We start from the raw sequence: 21,955 nt of genomic DNA, 5'->3' as shown, positions 1-21,955 counted from the left end.
GCCGATTCTGGCCCGTTTCTTGGACTATTACTCAGTTTTGGGGTCCCGAAGTGATTTCCACGATTGACGAACCCCGGTGTGCGTTTATGTGTCGGTCACCAACACTCATAATTTTGGCCAATTCTGGTCCGTTTCTAGCACCATTACTCAGCGTTTTGGGGTCCCAGAGTGCTTTCCATGATTGACGATCCCCGGGGTGTGTTTACGTGTCCATCCTCAACACTCACAGTATTGGCCCATTATGACCCGTTTCATGGACTATTACTCACTATTTTGATGTGCCGAAGCGATTTCCATAGTTGTTGAACCCCAAGGCACGCTTACGTCTCAGTCATCAACACTCGTAGTTTTGGCCGATTCTAGCCCGTTTCTTGGACAATTACTCACCGTTTTGGGGTCCCGAAGTCATTTCCACGATAGACGAACCCCGGGGTGCGTTTATGAGTTGGTCATCAACACTCGCGGTTTTTGTCGATTCTGGCCCATTTCATGGACTATTACTCATTGTTTGGGGTCCCAGAGTGATTTCCACGATTAACGAATCCCGGGGTACATTTACATGTCGGTCATCAACACTCATAGTTTTGGCTGATTCTGGCCCGTTTCGTGGACTATTACTCACTGTTTTGGGGTCCAGGAGTGATTTCCACGATTAACGAACCTTTGGGTGCGTTTACGTGTCGGTCATCAAGACTCACGGTTTTTGTCGATTCTGGCCCGTTTGGTGGACTATTACTCACCGTTTGGTGGTCCCAAAGCAATTTCCATGGTTGTCGGACCCCAAGGTGTGCTTAGGTGTTGGTCGTCAAGACTCACAGTTTGGGCCGATTCTGGCCCGTTTCTTGGACTATTACTTAGTTTTGGGGTCCCGAAGTGATTTCCACGATTGATGAACCCCGTGGTGCGTTTATGTGTCGGTCATCAACACTCATAATTTTGGAAGATTTTGTTCAATTTCGTGCACTACCACTCAGCGTTTTGGGGTCCCGAAGCGATTTCCACGATTGACCATCCCCCGGGTGCCTTTGCATGTCCGTCGTCAACACTCATAGTTTTGGCCAATTTTGACCTGTTTCATGGACTATTACTCACCATTTTGGGGTCCCGAAGCAATCTCCATAGTTGTTGAACCCAAGGTGCGCTTACGGGTCGGTTATCAACACTCCCAGTTTTGGCCGATTCTGGCCCGTTTCTTGGACTATTACTCATTATTTTGGGGTCCCGGAGCCATCCATAGTTGTTGAACCCCAAGGTGCGCTTACGTGTCGGTCATCAAGACACGCAATTTTGTCCTATTCTGGCCCGTTTCGTGGACTATTACTCACCGTTTAGGGGTCCCGAAGCGTTTTCTATGGTTGTCAAACCCAAAGGTGTGCTTACGTGTTGGTCATCAAGACTCCCAGTTTGGGCCGATTCTGGCCTGTTTCTTGGACTATTACGCAGTTTTGGGTTCCCGAAGTGATTTCCATGATTGACGAATCCCAGTGTGCGTTTACGTGTCGGTCACCAACACTCACAATTTTCGCCGATTCTGGTCCGTTTCGTGCACCATTACTCAGCGTTTTGGGGTCCCAGAGCGATTTCCATGATTGACGATCCCTGGGTGTGTTTGTGTATCCGTCATCAACACTCATAGTTTTGGCCCATTCTGACTCGTTTCATGGACTATTACTCACTGTTTCGATGTGCAGAAGCGATTTCCATAGTTGTTGAACCCCAAGGTGCGCTTACGTCGCAGTCATCAACACTCGCAGTTTTGGCCGATTCTGGCCCATTTCTTGGAAATTACTCACTATTTTGGGGTCCCGGAGTCATTTCCATGATTTACGAACCCTTGGGTGCATTTACGTTTTGGTCATCAACACTCGCGGTTTTTGTCGATTCTGGCCCGTTTCGTGGACTATTACTCACTGTTTTGGGGTCCCGGAGTGATTTCCACGATTAACGGACCCTAGGGTGCGTTTACGTGTCGGTCATCAACACTCATAGTTTTGGCTGATTCTGACCCGTTTCATGGACTATTACTCACTGTTTTGGGGTCCCGGGTGATTTCCATGATTAGCGAACCCTTGGGTGCATTTACATGCCGGTCATCAACACTCGTGTTTTTGTCGATTCTGACCCGTTTCATGGAACATTACTCATCGTTTTGTGGTCCCAAAGCGATTTCCATGGTTGTCGCCACCGTTCACATTTTTTTCATGCATGTCACTCTTGAATCATTGAACATCCAGGTACACCGCTGGAGGCATTCACATAGAGTCATATTTTGTTCTAAGTATTGAGTTGTAATTCTTGAGTTGTAAGTAAATAAAAGTGTGATGATCTTCATTATTAGAGCATTGTCCCATGTGAGGAAAGGATGATGGAGACTATGATTCCCCCACAAGTCGGGATGTGACTCCGGACGAAAAATAAAAAAATAAAAATAAAAAAGAGGCCATAAAAAAGGCACAAATAAAAAAATTAGAGAAAAAGAGAGAAGGGGCAATGCTACTATCCTTTTACCACACTTGTGCTTCAAAGTAGCACCATGATCCTCATGATAGAGAGTCTCCTATGTTGTCACTTTCATATATTAGTGGGAATTTTTCATTATAGAACTTGGCTTGTATATTCCAATTATGGGCTTCCTCAAAGTGCCCTAGGTCTTCGTGCGCAAGCAAGTTGGCTGCACACCCACTTAGTTTCTTTTCGAGCTTTTATATACTTATAGCTCTAGTGCATACGTTGCATGGCAATCCCTACTCACTCACATTGATATCTATTAATGGGCATCTCCATAGCCCTTTGATACGCCTAGTTGATGTGAGACTATCTTCCTCCTTTTTGTCTTCTCCACAACCACCATTCTATTCCACCTATAGTGCTATGTCCATGGCTCACGCTCATGTATTGCGTGAAGATTAAAAAAGTTTGAGAACATCAAAAGTATGAAACAATTTCTTGGCTTGTCATCGGGGTTGTGCAAGATTAAATATTTTGTGTGATGAAGATAGAGCATAGCCAGACTATATATTTTGAAGGGATAGCTTTCTTTGGCCATGTTATTTTGAGAAGACATGATTGCTTTGTTAGTATAGGGATAGCTTTCTTTGGCCATGTTATTTTGAGAAGACATGATTGCTTTGTTAGTATGCTTGAAGTATCAATGTTTTTATGTCAATATTAAACTTTTGTCATGAATCTTTCGGATCTGAACATTCATGCCACAATAAAGAAAATTACATGAATAAATATGTTAGGTAGCATTCCACATCAAAAATTCAGTTTTTATCATTTACCTACTCGAGGACGAGCAGGAATTAAGCTTGGGGATGCTTGATACGTCTCCAGCGTATCTATAATTTTTGATTGTTCCATGCTATTATATTATCTGTTTTGGATGTTTAATGGGCTTTAATATGCTCTTTTATATTATTTTTGGAACTAGCCTATTAATCGAGAGCCCAGTGTCAGTTTCTGTTTTCTTGCCTATTTTAGAGTTTTGCAGAAAAGGAATACCAAACGGAGTCCAAACGGAGTGAAACCATCGCGGTGATCTTTTTTGGACCGAAAGCAAACCAGAAGACTTGGAGATGAAGTCGGAGAGGCAAAAAAGGCGGCCATGAGGCAGGAGGGCGCGCCCAGGGGGTAGGCGCCCCCCTCCCACCCTCGTGGGCCCCTTGTAGCTCCCTTGACCTAGTTCCTTCGCATATATACTCTTATAGCCTAAAAACATGAGGGGGAGCCATGAAACCACTTTTCCACCGCCGCAACCTTCTGTACCCGTGAGATCCCATCTTGGGGCCTTTTCTGGCGATCTGCCGGAGGGGGATTCGATCACGGAGGGCTTATACATCAACACCATTACCTCTCTGATGAAGTGTGAGTAGTTTACCACAGACCTTAGGGTCCATAGTTATTAGCTAGATGGCTTCTTCTCTCTCTTTGATTCTCAATACCAAGTTCTCCTCGATGTTCTTGGAGATCTATTCGATGTAATATTCTTTTGCGGTGTGTTTGCGATATCCGATGAATTGTGGATTTATGATCAAGATTATATATGAATATTATTTGGTTCTTCTCTGAATTCTTATATGCATGATTTGATATCTTTGCAAGTCTCTTCGAATTATCGGTTTAGTTTGGCCTACTAGATTAATCTTTCTTGCCATGAGAGAAGTGCTTAGCTTTGGGTTCAATCTTGTGGTGTCCTTTTCCAGTGACACTAGGGGCAGCAAGGCATGTATTGTATTGTTGACATCGAGGATAACAAGATGGGGTTTTCATCATATTGCTTGAGTTAATTCCTCTACATCATGTCATCTTTCTTAATGCGTTACTCCGTTCTTTATGAACTTAATACTCTAGATGGCTGCGGGATAGCGGTCGATGTGTGGAGTAATAGTAGTAGATGCAGGCAGGAGTCGGTCTACTTGACACGGACGTGATGCCTATGTTCATGATCATTGCCTTAGATGTCATCATAATTATGCGCTTTTCTATCAATTGCTCGGCAGTAATTTGTTCACCCACCGTAATATATGCTATCTTGAGAGAAGCCACTAGTGAAACCTATGGCCCCCGGGTCTCTTTTCCATATTACTGAATCTCGTTTACATCTTGCTAGTTTCTGATCTATTATTTTGCAATCTTTATTTTCCAATCTATACACCCAAAAATACCAAAAATATTTACTTTACCGTTTATCTATCTCTATCAGACCTCACTTTTGCGAGTGACCGTGAAGGGATTGACAACCCCTTTATCGCGTTGGTTGCAAGTTCTTGATTGTTTGTGCAGGTATTCGATGACTTGTGCGCCGTCTCCTACTAGATTGATACCCTGGTTCTCAAAACTGAGGGAAATAATTACTCTACTTTCCTACATCTCCCTTTCCTCGTAAAGGGAAAACCAATGCAAGCTCAAGAGGTAGCAGTACACACTGGTGACATAGAAATCTTTCAGTAGTGCAGTTTCAGTACACACAAGTAGACACTGAAATATTTCAGTAGTGTGGTTTCAGTACACACAGGTAGACACTGAACTATTTCAGCAGTGCAATTTCGGCTAATGCATGTATCTACTAATGCATACCATATAAGTTAACTCCACATTATAATAATGATATATGTCAAAAGAAGCATCAATATGATTGTCAATGTTTATGTCATTGATGGTAGTATAACAAGTCATCAAATAAGTCAAATTTCATCTTAGGCCACTTTTTTTTCAAAATTTCAAACCGGGCATTAAGACACTCAAACTCTCCAAGCCACATGGCCCTAGCCCACTGGTCATCCTTGATGCCTAGCAAACCCCAGTGTCCCTAACAAATTCCAACCCTTTTGCCTTTTAGTCATTTTCGACATATTTGTAATCTAGCATGTCCTAGGTTTCCCTTTTAGGCAATATATTGTTTTGTGCATTCATGTTATATATAAATTGGGGTAGGAAAATCCAACTAATCCAACGGTGGTATTAATTATGTCATTCGGATAAGTTTTTGTGCATGACATTTTGCATAACTTGGCATTTTGTTATTTTTGTTTGAATTAATGCATGCATCATATGGCCTAAGTTTGTGCATATGTTTGGGTCATTTTTCATGCCTTCTTCTTGTTAAAATTATTGCCATGCCATGAAACACATGATAAGCTACTGACCCAAGCTTGCAAAGATGCCAATGTCAATTTTGCTGATATGAATATGACGATGCTAGTAATTTCGTGATTTAGGTTACATCTCATGTACTTATTTTATTAGTGTACCGCATGTACATGTCATTTGCATGATTTTAGAATTTTGTTTACTGATTGTTTGAGCAGTTCAAAGTAGGCTTGATGATGTTAATCTATGTTTCACCCTATTTCACTAAGACTTGACATAAAGATGCGTTGCTCATATTTATGTATACTGGGGAGGCTGCAAAAAATAAAATGTAATATTCCAAGATATTCACCTGCCCTGTAGGTGATATCACTATAAATATTTAGACCTTCCTAATGATAAAAAAAGAACAAGAAATAAGCATTGAAAGCCTCCTGAAGAGAAAATGGAGTGAAAGTGTGGTACTTGGTAGGGTAGATTCTTGGGCAGTGCTAGCAGAATCACTTTGATTTAAATATTTCTAACTGGTATCCCCTATTATATGATGGCTTTTATGGTTGGGCAGTTGGGGTGAATAAGAGGATGCTTTGTTTTAGGGCTTGGTTGTACTAGCAAAAGAATATTGATAGAAATGAGTATGACCTAGTTAAATGCTCAGTGGTCTGCAAGGCTAAAGATATGGGTGAAATATAAAATGCCTCCCAGATTCTAAGTTTTCTTTTGTCTTGTGTTGATAGATATCACACAACCAATAACTTGATAAAAAGGGGTGTGGCTTGAAGACAGCAAATGCTATTTTTGTGGAAGAGAGGAGGATATTGACCATCTTTTTTCCCATTGTTCTGTTGCCAAGATGTTGTGGATGCTGAGTTCTTTTGGGATGCATGACATCCCTGACAACATGGAAAATATTTTTGCCGTGTGGATTGGGAAATTGGATAAAAGTGATATGAGTCTTATGATAGTAGGCATTTATCCTACTTTTTGGAGTTTATGGAAACTTAGAATTAGAGTGTGTTTGATAATATGAGGTTGGTTGATCTCTGTGTTCCTGTTAATATGATTATTAAAAAAATCATGATTGGAATGTGTTGCGGAAAAATAAAGAAAAAATAAGGCGCATGATGGAGGGTGTAAGAGAAGTTGAATAGGTTGCAGAGAGATCTTCAGATCTACTATGCGTGGATGGTGGATAGGGGTGCCGACGCTGGTTTATCCTTGAGGTTGGACATGCTAAAAGCATCTGAAGACAATCTCTTGCTAGAGAAAAGCCTGTTCAGCTTTGTTTTTGTATCTTGTCTTTTTGGGTAATGTAATACGTAGTGCACTAAAAACTGGTTCTTGCCTGGCGCTTGTGATTGGTTCATACTATTTGTGTGAGCCGCTGGCTGGATGGGAGGGGTGGATCCTTTCCTGACACCAGCGGTATCTATGCTTCTCTGACTAGCTTATGTTTGTAGTCTTTTTAAAGTAGAGATTTTGTTAACCAATGTCTTTTGAATCTCAGATCCTTGCAGTACTTAGCATATAAGTATTTTGTGAATTTAAGACATCTACTTTTAGTAGTATGAGAAATGCATTTTCATATAATCTGGAACCAAGGGCAAGTTAACATATTATCTCAAAAAAGCTTGAAAATCCATACAATGTCAGAAATCTGCCAAACTTGGCATGGATGCTTTTCATATTCATACACGGATGTAGAAAAAAATTGGTAACATTTGAAGCATGTCAAAAAACGTCCTTCGAGACGGACCCTTCCCTCCTACCCAAACGGTCTCCGATTAAGAAGGCCAATTTTTTGTCATCTTGAGAATGACACCAAATTTTGCCAACAAGTGGGCATGCCCACCCTAGTATCCCACATAAAATTTGAAGCAATTTTGACAATGAATGCACGTTGCTATTGGGGAACGTTGACGCTCACCATCTAGGAGATGACCATCTACGAGAGGAGAGATTGGATCTACATACCCTTGTAGATTGCTAATAGGAAGCGTTAAGAAACGCGGTTGATGTAGTCGAACGTCTTCCTGATCCAATCACGATCCGTCCCACGAACGTCTTCGCGATCCAATCACGATCCGTCTCGCGAACTCCCGATCCAAGTGCCGAAAAGACGGCACCTCCGTGTTCAACACACATACGGCTTGATGACGCCTTCACCTCCTCAATCCAGTGAGCGATGGTGAAGTAGTAGCTTGAGTCCTTCTGCGGCACGATGTTATGGTGTCGGTGGTGGTGGCGGAATCTCAGCAAAGCTTCACTAAGCGCTACGGAGAGGAAGAAGGCTACGAGGGAGAGCCGGGGCAGCGCCGTCACGTATATATGTGATCTAGGGTATGGCTGCCCTCTCTCTACCTCTCTATATATATGGGGAAGGGAGGAGGAGGAGGAGGCACCCTAGATCCAATCTAGAAGTGGCGGCCAAGGCAGGTGGGATCTCCCCTAGGGTGACTTGCCCCCCAAGCCAGGAGATGGGAAGCCCTAGGGGGCGCCCCAACCGTCCTAGTTATGTAAGATGGGGTGAGGGGGGCGCTCAGCCCCTTAGTGGTCTGGTTTGCCCCCTCCCCTTGGCCCATGGGGCCCCCCAACACTTGTCGGGGGCCCCCGAAACCCCTTTCGACGACGCTCAGTACCCCCGAAACAATTTCGGACTCCAATACCCTTCATCCAATATATCGATCTTAACCTCCGGACTATTCCAGAGTTCCTCGTCACTTCCAGGATCTCATCCGGGACTCCAAACAACCTTCGGTAACCACCATAATGACTCAACTATACTTATATCGTCACCAAACGTTAAGTGTGTAGACCCTGCGGGTCCGAGAATTATGCAGACATGACCGAGACACCTCTACGGTCAATAACCAATAGCAGCTGGATGCCCATATTGGTTCCTGCATATTCTACGGAGATCTTATCGGTCGAACCACGATGTCAAGGATTCAGCTAATCCCGTATGTAGTTCCCTTTGTCTATCGGCATGTTACTTACCCGAAATTCGATCGTCGGTATCTCCATACCTAATTCAATCTCGTTACCGAAAAGTCTCTTTACTCATTCCGTAATACAAGATCCCGTGGCTAACTCATTAGTCACATTGCTTGCAAGCTTCTTGTGATGTTGTATTACCGAGTGGGTCCGGAGATACCTCTCTGTTATACGTAGTGACAAATCCCAGTCTTGATCCATGCCAACTCAATAGACACCCTCGGAGATACTTGTAGAGCACCTTTATAGTCACCCAGTTACATTGCGACGTTTGGTACACACAAGGTACTCTTCCTGTGTCAGTGAGTTGCATGATCTCATGGTCATAGGGACATGTACTTGACATGCAGAAAATGATAGCAATAAACTTGATACGATCATATGCTACATTCATAGTTTGGGTCTTGTCCATCACATCATTCTCCTAATGATGTCATCCGCTTACCAAATGACAACTCATGTCCATGACTAGGAAACCATAGCCATCTTTGGTCAATGAGCTAGTCCGGTAGAGGCTCACTAGGAACACGTTGTTGTCTATGTGTCCACACATGTATTGGAGTTTCCGATCAATACAATTCTAGCATGGATAATAAATGATTGTCATGAACAAGGAAATATGGTAATAACCAATTTATTATTGCCTCTAAGGCATATTTCCAATAGTTGCGTCACGTCCGGGAAGTATTTTAGTGTTTTATATTGGGAAATAGCTAGAAAATCAATACAAAATCAGAAAGCTACCAAACCTGGCATGGATGCTTCTCATGTTGATAGAAGGTTGTAGAAAAAATTCGGGTCCATTTTAAGGATGTCGGAAAATAGGTTATTCGAGACCCTTCCCTCCTACCGAAACGGACTCCGATGAACAAGGTCAATTTTTGGTTATCTTGACAACAACACCAAATTTTGGATGCTTTTCATGTTCATACAAGGCTCTAGGAAAAAATGGTAACATTTGCACGTCCGAGAAGTATTTCTTTTAGGTGCTATGTGTGTGTGGATGACATGGGGGACCCACATGTCAAGTTTGGTGGATGCTCATATGGGCCCACATGTTATGTGTCAAAAAAAAGACTTTCTTTGGAATGCAATGAGAATTGGTCTGGGGGTACCTGGATGTAATTTCTACACTTGTAAAAAACCCAATATGTATTTTTTTGTCAAAAAATAAACAAGACAAAAAAAGGTAAGTAGTGGGAGCATGCACGAGCGCACGAGGCCACGCGTCTACTGTTGAGAACTCCAAACATGCACCACCCGGGTCTTTATTTGGTAGTCTCCCCCACCCACGCCTCCCTCTCTCCCCCCATGCCTCATGCTTTTCTTCCACGAAGCAGCAAAAAACCCTCTCCCATCCCCTCGAACCCTAGCTCGTATGAGCCACCAACCTCCTCCCTTGCTGCACCATCCTAGTCCCTTCATCGTCGGAATATGAAGGTCGGCCGTGAAGATGCGGCGACGAAGCAGGGCGCAGTCGTAGAAGCGGAGGAGAAGCCTCCTAACATCGTTGCCGCTGTGGTTGGCGCGGACGAGGGCGCCGTTGCGGTGACGGGTAGCGGTGCACCATCTACTGTAAATGCTCCGGCCATCGTCACAGCGGTCGAGCTTGCGGTCGGGGAGAAGGTGAAGGAGGACATGGCGGTGGATCTGTAGGAGTAGAGGACTAAGTGCAAGCACGAATAGTATGAGCGGGTGGACATGTACTACGAGGAGGCCTATCTCGCCATTCTCCAAGTTAAGAACAAGGCCGTGAAGTTCGAGGACGAGGTCTCCGACGAGCTCTTGGAGGTACTACTATGTTTTCTTGTTTTCTCCTACTCTGATTTTGGGGTTTTCTCCCATGGGGTTTTCTCCTAAATCGCATGGAGCACGGATTTTATTTTGCCCAGATAGGTTAAGGAATGTATGTTTGATCTCTCCCTTAGGGTTGGGATTTGTACAAGTTGTTTGGTAGGTTTGGAAGGAAACCCCCTTGATTTGCTTAAAAACATTCATTACAAATCTGAAAATTGGCATGGAACAGTAGGAATGGAGGCCTAAAATTCCATTGTACCTGGATTTTTTTTTGTGAAGATGTCTACGAATATGATTTTGAAACTGATTATGAATCTTTTCTGATGTACTAAACGGTGGATTTGTTAGGTAACAAATGGTGCAGGCAAATTTGTTGATTTAATGACAGTCATCAAGAGGATCAATTAATATGTGGTTATGATAAATACATGTATAGCACTATGTAGTGTGGGAATAACTTTGAATGTTGGTTGTTGGATGAAGCCAATCCAAGGGTGAAAAGTTGGCAAATCCGAGCATTATTGTCCATTGGATATCTTATTCACTATACAATATTTTAGCATGCATGCGTACTATCTTGTATATTTCATTACTAAGCTTAAGCACAATGCTCCCTGTGCACAAACCTCAAAGCACTATGTTTCTCCTTTGTTCTAGAATCTTCCATACTTTACCACTTGAAACTTTTTCAATCTGGTTCATGATTTCCCCATAATGAAGTTGACTATGAATCTTATTTTCAATCTGATTATTAATCTGTATAGATCAAGGAAACAGTATATTTGTTTACTTGGAAGATGAACTTATTTATTTAATGAAAATCATGAAACCATACAGCTAGATTAGAATCATCAATACCCCTATTATCTGATAACGGCAAATAAAAATGATAGAGAGGACTACAATGAAGACATTTTCTGATTGACATCTGTAGTAGTCCTTCAACAAAGATCAGTAATTCAATCCAGAATTTCTTATGTACGCACCCGATGTAGTTCAATTAACAAAGATTGGTAATTCAATCCATGATTTCTTATGTATGCACCCGATGTACTTCAATCCAAAATTTCTATTTTTTTTATAAAATTCATGACATGATTCATATGCTTTGTTGTCTTCAAAATATCAAGTGAGAGCAATCTTTACTTTGTTGCTGCAGTATTTTTACTTTGTAGAACGTACTCATCTAGTTTGTATATCCTTAAACTAGACTACGTATGGTATCTCTTTATGATTAATCCAGATCATACAAATATTTGAAAGAAATAGTAAGAGATGATCTTGTTTTTGGAATGAACTATTTTCAGTATGAAATACATTACGTGCTTGGATGCAGAAAAAGGCTTTGTCTGTTACCTAGTTGGTTAATCATAGATGGTCTATAATAGTGAGATAACACATCTTCTAGTTTGGCCAACACTAAACCCTCAACCCTTTCATTAATTCTGAATTTAGATTGTACAAATAGGAGTAGTTTTTTAGAGGGAAGACAGCTACACATGCAAAGCAAAGTAAAGCAGAAGAAAGAAAACGAAGAATACATCAACATATAATGCAATACATTAGGTACATGTTCTATCAATCATATGATTGATCATATTTTTATATCCTACTTTTAGAATGTACTTGCTACTCGTATGAAATGCTCTATTTTGGTATTCCTAATGTGACTTAGTTGTGGATCAACTAACTTCTTCTATGTTCACTAATACACAAAAAGTTGACGAAGACGTGGATGATAGCAAGGACAATAGGGATAGCAAGAGCCGCTACATCCTCAGGAGGCTGCAGAATGGGGACATCCCATACCGCAGCGGCCCCAACAAGCTCTGAGGTGACATAGCATGCCCCTTCTAATGCAAGAGAATCCGCAGTAACTACGATAGCCTGATCCATCATGCCACCGGTGTCGGTCGAGGATCAGAGAAGAAGCATCGGCCCCTCGTCAAGGCTCAACACGCTAGCTTTGGAGCCTTCCTAAGAAAGTACGCGAAGGGGCATCTGCCGTTCCACCTCCTGAGTCCTTCCTCGTCCTACGAAGATGTCGAGGATCTGATGCGCTGCTTAGTTGTTGCTGCTGGCTCAGTACTGCCCCTTTAGGCTTTTATTATGTTATGGTTGTTGTGTGCTACTTCTGCCCCACCTACTGCTTGAACTTATGCACCAAATGATCTTTTGGATTGTGAAGTTTAATCTGTTATGTTAAAGTGTTTGGATTTCTAAACTTATGTGTCAGTTGAACTTATGCGGCGGTTGATCTTTTCGATTTCTAAAGCAGTAGTGCCAATTTATACAGGATAGACGTCTAATTAAGCGTATACCTTGTACTAATAAGAGTTGGTGTTTAAATAAACAATAGTTTATTTTTTTAAGCACCTATCCTAAGCGCATTGCACTGTACACTTCCTAATTGTAACATCCCAAATTTTCAATTTGGAATTTTATACATAGATCATCATGCATATCATATTTTTGTTGCATTTTGGCTCGATCCTAGAAATTCTATGCAACTCAAGGACCCACGGAGAGAGTTGGGGATTTTGTTATTTTCTTATTTGGGTATTTCTCAAATTTTGAAAATGGGATCATTGATTTTTTTTATTTTATCTTCAATTATTTCTACTACCAAAAATTCAGAGAGGGAATAAAATAACTTTCTCAAAATAAAGAAATAATGAAGATTTAATAAAAAAATCAAATAAGATTTATTTTGGAGTTTTTCGCTTTTTATTTGAATTTAGGAAAAATGCGCGTTTTTCAAAATTGCATTTAGGCCCCAAATAAATGTTCACCTACTCCGGCTTGATTTTAGAAGCCGGGGAAAACTTATTTCGGGATTTTTGGAGTCCATTTAGTATTTCTTTTTATTTTCCTACCGAGCGTGATTTTTAAAAAAACGCGCACCGACCTCGGACCGTGCCCGAGCGGGACTCCGCTCGGAGGGCACTTTATAAAGCGCCCGACCCGGCGCCCCAGCCCGCCAGCTCGCCCCGCCGCCAGCCCGATCCGCCGCCCCGGCCCACCCGCGAAACCCTAACCCTAGCCAGATCTGCCGCCGCCGCCCGCCAGATCCGCCGCCGCCGCCGCCAGCGCCGCCGCCCGCCGTCGCCGGGCGGTTTTCATTACGGTTTTTTTTTCGTTTTTTTTAGTTTCGGTTTTTTCGGTTTAGGTTAATTAGCGGGCGTTCGTCCGTTAGTTCGTTTTAACGAACGCGTTCGTCAGATTCGTTAAATTAACGAACGTTCGTTCGTTAATCTGTTCGTCGTTTTTCTTTTTCTCGGATTTTCCGCGGTTATTTTCTAATCGCGATTTATGATCCGATTTTTGTTTTAGTATAACTTTTCGCTCGTTTATCGGAATCGGGCGATTCAAGCGCCTCAAGTTTCGTCTTCGAACCCTCTTTCTAAATAATCTACTTAAACAAGTTTTTGCCTTTGTAAAATTTGACTTAGATCCAGATTAGTAAAATGAAGCTGTTTTCTTTCGCCGTTTGACTTTCGTTGCTTTGTTTGATTTGGTTCTTTTTGCAAACCGGAGTTCTTAAGTTGAACATTCTGGTTGGATCTTTTATTCGAGTTTTACCTGTGCATTAGATGAGTACTTATTGTATGCTTGTTTGTTTGTCTGCGATAGAATACCCGGAGTGCGCCGCCTGTTACTTCGAGTCTCTAGGTCTCGCGGATCATCAGCAAGGCAAGTAACACTTGATCATACATTTCTACTATCCAGTTTTTATGCATTAGATCTATCCTCAAACATTGCATGATTAGGATCTAATTAAATTGTGGGATGGGAAGTAGATGAGGTAGTACCTATTACCTGTTTTATTATCAAACCTTTGGGAGTTACTTCTACGTTTGCTTATTATGCCATCTTATGCTAGTAGACGTGGATTGGGTGAGTGAATATCCATGACAGATGTGAGATTGTTAATTAATGGTTTATTTAAGGTGGCAACTTAAACACACATCTGGGTGGATTGAGGCACCTGTTTTCTAGCAGGACTTGCCTGTATTTCTTCGGACCGCCACCCAGGCTCAAAGGGATCATGAGATTATTCAAACTAGAAACTTACATGTGCAGCCACATGCTATTATGGGCTCTACCATAGTTGACTAAGTTGTGCGAACTCTTACGGGGTGGACTAGCAGATGTAGGGGATGTAGGTTGGTACGGTCTACCCCTCATGTAAGGTGCTAGTGCTTCTGAAAGACTATGTCTCGGTCATCCGTTTCTCAAACACCATGTAGTGCGGGAAACCAAGCGGAGGCGATCGAGTCATGTGGGGAAAAGTGCGCAAACCTCTGCAGAGTGTATAAACTAATCATGGTTAGCCGTGTCCCCGGTTATGGACATCTTGAGTATCTAGTACTTGATTATCATGTGAATGTCATCATGTTACTTTAATTAATATTGTTGGGTTTTAATGAGTACTTTTTAATTGGGATTGAGGATGCTGTCAACCATTCTCAATGTTTAACAACCACCATGATAGTTAAATGAATTTATTCCTTTGCAATAGGGAAAAATTGGCTTTATGCAAAAACTGTAACCATAGAGCTTTACCACTAGCCAAATATGCATGTAGTATAGCCTATCTCCATTGTTATTCTCTATGTGTTACATTGCCAGCATATTCCATGTGCTGACCCGTTATCGGGCTACAACGTTTCATGTTGCAGACTTTTCAGACGACGAGTAAGGTGCTTTTAGGTCGTGGTTCTATACTCAGTGATGCCGTTGGAGTTGATGGACTCGCTTATCTTCCAAGCCTTCCGCTGTTATCGTTTTAGATGGCCTTAAGCCATATTTATTTCATTAAGTTCTCTTTCGAGACATTCGATGTAATAAGTGTGTGATTGCTACTCTGTTATAAATCCTCCGAGTACTGTGTGGTGTCAGCATTACTGATCCAGGGATGACACTGAGCACAGAGACTTGACCGTCTGAGGTCGGGTCGCTACAAAGGTGGTATCAGAGCACACACTGACTATAGGACACGGCCACTAAGCTTAAGCCCTAGATCACTACTCTTTCTTCTCATTTCTGATTCCTCATCTTTTCTATTCTTTAGGATGACGGATGCAAGGATCAAGTTTGCGCAACCAGATGAGAATTCACCTTTTGGAGTCACTTGAAGGAAGCCGCTAGATACTTGAACATAGGAGTACCAAGCTTCACTGGAACTTTCAACGCCACTTTACCCGAAGAGGAGCGCTGGAGGATTCAAGTCTACATTCCAGGAAGGACATTTGCACCAGTCACAGAGCCCATAGATTTTACCTTTGATGTGCCAACATGGAGCCTAGGAAAGAGCATGGCAGCTCACATCGCCATGGGACGAATTGGAGAAGTTTCCTACAACGACCTCAAGAATACTATCTACCAGATTTGTTGGCGCCGAGATGAGCATTGGGAGATGATCGCCACCAGGAGGGACAGATCAATCGCAGCTTATATTCAGGAGTTAAACCAACACATCCAACACCAGGAGAATCAGATGTGCGCAGATATGGAGGAGCTACAGAAGGCTATGACCAGGATCAAGGAGCTAGAAGCAGAAGTCAAGGCTACGCGCAAAGATTATATGGAAGAAATCGTCGCTCTAGTAAGACAGAACGGTGATCTTAAGGAGAAGATTGGAGTATTCATGGGAGGTTCAGCACCCAAAGGAGAAGAGGATGAACCTACTTGTCCAGATAATTATATCATCATCGACGACACCGACTCGGATCCCGACGACAGCGATGATGAATATGTTGATGAAGCTAGAGCAGATATCATGGAATCTACATCGGAGCAGTTTTTCTAGTTGACCACCATAACAGTAGTAGAATTTTCCACCAATTAATTAGTTTTAGTCCAAGCACTTTTGTAACGATAGTTAGACCATTGTATGCCCTTGTTTGAATTGTTTGGAATGATATTGTGTGTTTTGTCTCATGTGCATATGGGTAGTGTTATCCCACTAGACCTCATTCTATTCTAAACTCTCCCCTTTAAACCCTCAGATGCCTCCGAGACGCGACCCCGAGTTTGTTTTTCTCCCAGAGATCACTCAGTTGATTCAGCAGCAGAATACCTTGATTCAAACATTGGTACAGAACCAAGGCAACAACAACAACCCGCCACCACCACCTGTTGACCATTTGACCCATTTCTTAAGGCTGAATCCACCGGTGTTTTCCAATAGCACCGAGCCGATTGTTGCAGATGATTGGCTCCGTAAGATAGGGAGGGAGTTGACCACTGCAGGGTGTACAGATGGAGAAAGGGTGAAGTTTGCTGCACATCAGCTTGACGGACCCGCAGCAGCATGGTGGGAGAATTTTACAGCCACTTACCCTATAGACACTGTCACATGGAATCAGTTTCAGCAAGCTTTTCGTACTGCCCATGTTTCAGCAGGAGCTATGGCCATGAAGAAGCGTGAGTTTCGCAACTTACGCCAAGAAGGACGGACAGTTGGCCAGTATGTGGATGATTTTAGTAAGCTAGCACGTTATGCCCCAGATGACATTGCTACGGATGCAGCTAAGCAGGAGAAGTTTCTAGAAGGACTGAATGATGAGCTGAGCATGCAGTTGATGGTAGCCACCTTCAATAACTACCAGGAGTTAGTAGATCGTGCTCTTATGATTGAAGGGAAGCATCAGCAGATTGATAATCGTAAGAGGAAGTATGCACAGGGGAAGTATAATTCTGGAGCTCAGCAGAAGCCACGCTTTACCCCAAAGTCAGGAGGACATTTTCAGCATACTCATGGAGGAGGCAGCTCGCACAATCACAATGGCACAAAGAATGGAAACGGGAATGGAGGAAGCAATGGACCAAGCCGCACCAACCCGTCAACACCATCCAAAGCAGACCTGAGCCATATCACCTGTTATAAGTGTCGCAAGACGAGGCATTATGCAAATGATTGCCCAGAAGCCCAAAATGGAAATGGCAATGGAAGCTCAGGAAAGAAGCCGAACCCTTTCAACCGGGGGCAAGTGAACCACGTTACCGTGGAGGAGGTTGAAGCTCAGCCAGATGCAGTAATAGGTAAGTTTTTGGTTAAGGCATTTACTGCAGTTGTTCTTTTTGATACTGGTGCATCGCATTCATACATGTCAAGGGGATTTGTGGATAAATATAACTTGCCAACCCACGCACTTAGGTCACCCATGCTAGTAACCTCACCCGGAGTAGAGTATACGGCTAGTAAATGGTGTGATCGACTGCCATTAAGGATTGGACACCATGTATTTCCCTCGGACCTAATAGTTTTGGAATCGCAAGGTTTGGATGTGATATTAGGCATGGATTGGTTATCAATGTATGGAGGGAACATTGATTGCGTTAGTAAGTCGATTTTTCTTACCACCCCTGAAGGAAGAAGGATCAAGTATCTATCACGGCATGAGCCGAGGAGAGCACATGTAAATTCCTTATCAGAAGTTGTGCAGGAGGAAGTACCAGTGGTAAGGGATTTTCCCGATGTATTTCCAGAAGAGTTGCCAGGCATGCCACCGGATAGAGACATTGAGTTCTTAATTGAGCTACTGCCAGGCACTGGACCTATATCCAAGAGACCGTACAAGATGCCAGCCCAAGATTTGGAGGAAATTAAGAAGCAAATTAAGGAGTTGTTGGATAAAGGTTTTATTCGCCCAAGTTCTTCGCCTTGGGGATCGCCAGTACTTCTAGTGGAGAAGAAGGATGGATCGTTAAGAATGGTTGTTGATTATCACGGATTGAATGAAGTAACAATCAAGAACAAGTACCCACTACCAATGATCAATGATCTGTTTGATCGGTTGCAAGGAGCTAAGGTGTTTTCCAAGATCGATTTGCGATCAGGGTACCATCAGTTGAAGATTCGAGAGCAAGATATACCGAAGACGGCTTTTACCACCAGGTACGGGCTGTATGAGTATACCGTTATGTCATTTGGTCTGACTAACGCCCCAGCCTATTTTATGAACATGATGAACAAGGTGTTTATGGAGTTCTTGGATAAGTTCGTCGTAGTGTTCATTGATGATATTTTGGTTTACTCGAAGAATGAAGAGGAACATAAGGAACACTTGCGTTTGGTACTCGAGAAGCTCAGAGAACATCAGCTATACGCCAAGTTCAGCAAGTGTGAGTTTTGGTTGAAGGAAGTTGGATTTCTCGGACATGTTATATCCGGAGAAGGTATTGCCGTAGACCCCACTAAAGTTGTCACTGTGACAAACTGGGAGGCACCAAGAACAGTTGGAGAGATCAGGAGTTTCCTTGGACTCGCAGGATACTACCGAAGATTCATTGAAAATTTCTCGAAGATTGCCAAGCCTATGACAGAGTTGTTGAAGAAGGATACTAAGTTCATTTGGACTGAGGAGTGTGAGGCTAGTTTCCAGGAGTTGAAGAAACATTTGGTTACCTCACCAGTATTAATTCTGCCAGACCAGACTAAGGATTATGAAGTGTATTGCGACGCTTCACGTCGAGGACTTAGAGAAGTGCTTATGCAGGAGGGAAGAGTTGTTTCGTATGCTTCACGACAGCTTAAGCCTCATGAGTTGAATTATGCTACTCACGATTTGGAATTAGCAGCCGTAGTGCATGCACTGAAAACGTGGAGACATTTTCTCATTGGAAATCATTGTGAGGTGTACACGGATCACAAGAGTTTGAAGTACATCTTCACGCAGAAGGAGTTAAATCTCAAGCAGAGGAGATGGTTGGAGCTTATTAAGGATTATGATATGAGATTGCATTATCACCCCGGGAAGGCTAACGTTGTAGCAGACGCGTTGAGCCGTAAGAGCCACGTCAATATACTAATGATGGGAGGAATACCCAAGGAGTTAGCCGAGGATCTTCAAGATCTATGTTTGGAAATAGTTCCGAGAGGCTATGTAGCAGCAATGGAGATTCAGTCTACATTGATGGATAAAATCAGAGAAGCTCAAAAGACAGATAAGGAAGTTGCCTCTATAAAGGAGAAAATGAATGAAGGAAAGGCTAAGGGATTTCGTGAGGATGAGTACGATACCCTACGATTTGAGGACCATGTTTATGTGCCCAATGACCCGGAGATCAGGAGGTTGATTCTGCAAGAGGCACATGATTCACCATATTCGATTCACCCCGGGAATACCAAGATGTATTTGGATTTGAAGAAAACTTCCTGGTGGACCGGAATGAAGAAAGATATTGCAGAGTATGTAGCAGTTTGTGATGTATGTCAGAGGGTGAAGGCAGAACATCAAAAGCCAGCTAGATTGTTGCAGCCATTGCCTATACCCGAATGGAAGTGGGATAAACTAGGCATGGATTTCATCACGGGATTGCCCAGGACTCGTTCAGGCTATGACTCGATTTGGGTTGTAGTCGATCGTTTGACGAAGGTAGCTCATTTCATTCCAGTAAAGACTACCTACAGCGGTGCCAAACTAGCTAAGATATACATGACAAGGATTGTATGTTTGCATGGAGTTCCGAGGAGTATCGTATCAGATAGAGGAACCCAATTCACCTCGAAGTTCTGGAAGCAATTGCATGAAACATTGGGAACCAGGCTGGAGTTTAGCACAGCTTTCCATCCGCAGACAGATGGACAGACCGAGAGAGTCAATCAGATTTTGGAGGATATGCTTAGAGCTTGTGTGTTGGATTATGGATCTAGTTGGGATGATAACTTGCCATACGCGGAGTTTTCTTACAACAATAGTTATCAATCCAGTTTGAAGATGGCCCCTTTGGAAGCCTTGTATGGAAGGAGGTGCAGAACCCCGTTGTTGTGGGATGAGGTTGGAGACCTCCAGTTGTTTGGACCGGATTTGATTAAGGAGTCTGAACAGAAAGTAAAGTTGATTTGCGATAGGCTCAAGGTAGCCCAGTCAAGACAAAAAAGTTATGCGGATTCAAAACGCAAGGAGACAGAATACAAAGTCGGAGACAGAGTTTATCTTCGAGTATCTCCGCTACGAGGAGTTAAGCGCTTTGGAGTTAAAGGCAAGTTAGCACCACATTTTGTGGGGCCATACAAGGTTTTGGAACGCATGGGAGAAGTAGCGTACAAGTTGGAATTACCTAAGGGATTGTCAGGAGTTCACGATGTGTTCCATGTTTCACAGTTGAAGAAGTGTCACGCAGAAATAGCCGATATTCCACTGAGAGATATTGTGCCACTGGAAGCAATTCAATTGAAGGATGATTTGACTTATGAGGAGAAACCAATTAGAATTCTGGATTATGCCAGTCAAGTTACCCGCAGTAAGGTTATCAAGTTTTGCGAAGTTCAGTGGAGCCACCACACCGAGGAGGAAGCCACCTGGGAGCGAGAGGAAGATCTGCTCAAGGACCACCCTCACCTATTTGCTAGCCAACCCGAATCTCGAGGGCGAGATTCATCTTAAGGGGGGTAGATTTGTAACATCCCAAATTTTTAATTTGGAATGTTATACATAGATCATCATGCATATCATATTTTTGTTGCATTTTGGCGTCGGGGGTTCGTTAATCGTGGAAATCAATCCGGGACCCCAAAAGAGTGAGTAATAGTCCATAAAACGGGCCAGAACCGGCCAAAATTATGAGTGTTGATGACCGACACATAAACGCTCCTTGGGGTTCCACAACTATGGAAATCGCTTTGGGACCCCAAAACGGTGAGTAATAGTCCCCGAAACGAGTCAGAGTGTTGACGTCGGACACGTAAACGCACCCCAGGGATTCTTAATCATGGAAATAGCTCTAAGACCCCAAAACGCTGAGTAGTAGTGCACGAAATCGAACAGAATTGACAAAAATTGTGAGTGTTGATGACCGACACATAAACGCACAACGGGGTTCGTCAATCGTAAAAATCACTTCGGGACCCCAAAACTGAGTAATAGTCCAAGAAACTGGCCAGAATCGGCCAAAACTGTGATTGTTGATGACCGACACGTAAGCGCACCTTGGGGTTCGGCAACCATGGAAATCGCTTTGGGACCCCCAAAACGGTGAGTAATAGTCCATGAAACGGGTCAGAATCGGCCAAAACTGTGAATGTTGATGACCTCCACGTAAATGCGCAACGGGGTTTGTTAATCATGGAAATCACTCCGGGACCCCAAAACAGTGAGGAATAGTCCATGAAACGGACCAGAATCGACCAAAACTGTGAGTGTTGATGACCGACATGAAAGCACACCTTGGGGTTTCACAACTATGGAAATCGCTCCGGGATACCAAAACAGTGAGTAATAGTCCACGAAACGGGCCAAAATCATCCAAAACTGTGAGTGCTGATGCTCGATACGTAAATGCACCCCGGGATCATTAATTGTGGAAATCACTCCGGGACCCCAAAACAGTGAGTAATAGTCCACGAAACGGGCCAGAATTCGAGTGTTGATGACCGACACGTGAACGCACACCGAGGTTCCTTCATCATGGAAATCACTTTGGGACCCCAAAACAGTGAGTAATAGTCCATGAAACGGGCCAGAATCGGCCATAACTGTGAGTGTTGAAGACCGAAACGTAAGCGCACCTTGGGCTTTCACAACTATGGAAATCACTTCGGGACCCCAAAACGGTGAGTAATAGT

The sequence above is a fragment of the Triticum dicoccoides genome, chromosome 4B (assembly GCF_002162155.2).
Source record: "Triticum dicoccoides isolate Atlit2015 ecotype Zavitan chromosome 4B, WEW_v2.0, whole genome shotgun sequence".
NCBI lineage: Eukaryota > Viridiplantae > Streptophyta > Magnoliopsida > Poales > Poaceae > Triticum > Triticum dicoccoides.
The sequence above is the reverse complement of the archived record's forward strand: the minus strand, read 5'-3'. Positions refer to the sequence as shown.